Source organism: Anomaloglossus baeobatrachus (assembly GCF_048569485.1).
Source record: "Anomaloglossus baeobatrachus isolate aAnoBae1 chromosome 7 unlocalized genomic scaffold, aAnoBae1.hap1 SUPER_7_unloc_1, whole genome shotgun sequence".
Classification (NCBI taxonomy): Eukaryota; Metazoa; Chordata; class Amphibia; order Anura; family Aromobatidae; genus Anomaloglossus; species Anomaloglossus baeobatrachus.
This window is the reverse complement of record NW_027441815.1, coordinates 370,809-373,397: the sequence shown is the minus strand read 5'-3', so window position 1 is coordinate 373,397 and position 2,589 is coordinate 370,809. Positions and strand designations below refer to the sequence as shown.

Sequence of the window (2,589 nt, the reverse complement as noted above, 5' to 3'; positions counted from 1 at the left end):
AGCACCATCCGGCAGGGCCTACGGACCCCGACCAGGCTAGGAGTCGCCGTAAAACCGGTCAAATCCGTTAGCGACAGGAACCTCCAGGGTTTCCCAGCAGTCAAGACCCGATTGAAGGCAACAGCTCACACCGTAGAGGGAAGCACAGTCACCGCCAAGGCTACAGTTCCCAGGGCCAGAGCCTGCGGGCAAAAGGGGCTCCCTCAGCATCCATCCAAGCTGGGGAGCGGGTTACCGGTGGGAAGCCCGCTAGATTTTGGGGGAATAAAAGGGGTCCACCACCACATCCCCACAGGTGCACACCCACCCATCAAAGAGAGCTATAAGCCAATACCACCTTCACATTGCCAGTGTACCAAGGACATGTTGAGCAACATGAAGGCGGCTGGGGTTATCCGTGACAGTTGTAGCCTTTGGGCAGCTCTGTTGATCCTGTTAAAAAAGAAGGACGGCACCACTCCCCGTATTGAGGAATCGCTAGCTGCATTGAGAACTGCAAATTATTTTTCTACCCTTGATCTCACTAGTCACTATTAGCAAGTGTCCGTTGCTGAGGCAGACCGGGAGAAGACCGCCTTCGCCACCCCTATGGGTCTCTGCGAGTTCAAAAGCATGCCCTTCGAGCTGTGCAATGCGCCAGGAACCTTCCAGAGGCTGATGGAATGCTGCTTGGGACAAGATTTTAGGGTGTATAAAAAGGGAGATTAGATCCCGTGATCCCAACGTATTGTTACACCTCTATAAATCACTTGTAAGGCTACATCTGGAATATGGGAACCAGTTTTGGGCTCCACATTTTAATAAGGACATTCAGAAGTTAGAGTCAGTTCAAAGGTGGGCAACTAGACTACTACAAGGAATGGAAGGCCTCCCATATGATGACAAGTTGAAAAAGTTATTAAGTGATTATTGGCTGCAATGGGGCTTTCTGGCTGGTGCCAGCCTCTCTTCTTAGCACACAGGAACCACAATCCCTACACCATGCTTCAATGGATTCTCTCATCCCAGCCCAGTAAAACTACATATTTTACACAGTCATAAGCAGCCAAAAGGGATCTATTCTATTCAATTGCAAATGATCTAGATAAGACTGAGAATAAGATACTGCACGGGACATAGCAGAGTTGGTCAAGTTGAGTGGAGATGAGTTTGCTATTTGGCACAGCTTTTTGCATCAATAAAGCAAGTAAAAGGTGTGAAAGATAAAAAAAAGGGTGAAAGTGTGAAAAGTGAATTGGCCAAATTGAGGTGCATATAAAGTTTTTGCTTTCTTTCAATTCACTAATGGGGCTCATTTGAATCAGGTGAATTGAGTTCTGCTTTTGGAAACTGGGTTAAGAAGGGGTGCACCGGTCCTGGAGGTACTGCAATACCAGGTCAATGCGTGGAGTGGACAGAGCAAGATTTTTTCCATCTCCTTGTTCTAAAAATCCATTTAATATATGGTCCCCAGAGAGGGGACGTATCAGATATTAAACTGATAAGAACAGATTTAATTTTTTTTTTTTTCTGTTTATCAGTAGGACTTCAAAATAACAAAGGTGATCGCCTCCCGTTGCCTGGGAACCGTCCAGGCACAAGAGGGCTATGTGTCACCAGAAGGCGCACACACTTCCTCAAGGCCGGCAGACGTGCAATCCCAGGCACCTTCCAGTACCGACCAAGGTAGCGTCCTCCGAAACTACACTTGATCTTAGCCAAAAGGCCGAGAAGCTATAACCCGAATTGGTTACGGCCTTGAGTGGCACCCTGGCCTATACCGGACACATCTTAGGGAGAGGGAGACAAACCCACGCCTACAGAAGACATTTTGTCACCCAAGCCAACCCTTGAAAAGGCTGTTTTGCAGAGCAAAAACAAGAAGAATGGTGCTTTTTGCAGCCGCCGCCCACTGCAATGAATCTGAATAACTCCTCCTTTTGGACACAAGCACCTCCCCTCCCCCTTGCAGTCTTTCCAATTCATGATACAAAAAGACGGACGGACAGGACAGGACAGGACAGGCTGCCTGACTTTCCGTCACTGCCACCCTTTGCCATCCTTGCCCGTAGAAAGCCCTTTCATCATCCCCAAACCCTAATCTTTTCCCTTCCCTTCCCAGATGCGTCTCACTCCCTTTCATTAGGAAGTGAGCGCAGCCTTTTCTCCGTTCTGCACATGCGCGACGTTAAACACAAATGCGCAGGCGTGCGTTCCATTACCCTCACTGCATTCCACTCCCATACAGGAAGTGGGCGCAGCTATTACTACGGTCGCACATAAAAGAACCCACGGCCACCACTGCACATAGCTGACTCCACCACAGGACACCCACTTCTACACCAACACAGGTAAGACAGGATCGGCACCTCTATGCTCCTGTTACAATCAGGCTCAGTCACCATGTGATAACGCTCTCAACTCTTTAGTTGCAGGCTCCCCTTGCTTCACCTCCACTGGCTGTGCTGCCATTTCCTCTCCCACCTGGAAGGTATACTTTATTCCACTATTTTCCTGTTTCTCTCTTCCCCCTTTTCCCATAACCTACTTTTATCTGCATTTGTGGGGTATCTATATGCTATTTACATCATAGTTTTATTCATTAATATG

General features: G+C 48.2%; 1 pseudogene; it reads right to left on the bottom strand.

Moving 5' to 3' along the window:
• Nucleotides 1–1,339: 1,339 nt before the first annotated feature.
• Nucleotides 1,340–1,546, bottom strand: LOC142259386 (U2 spliceosomal RNA; annotated as a pseudogene).
• Nucleotides 1,547–2,589: the final 1,043 nt, after the last annotated feature.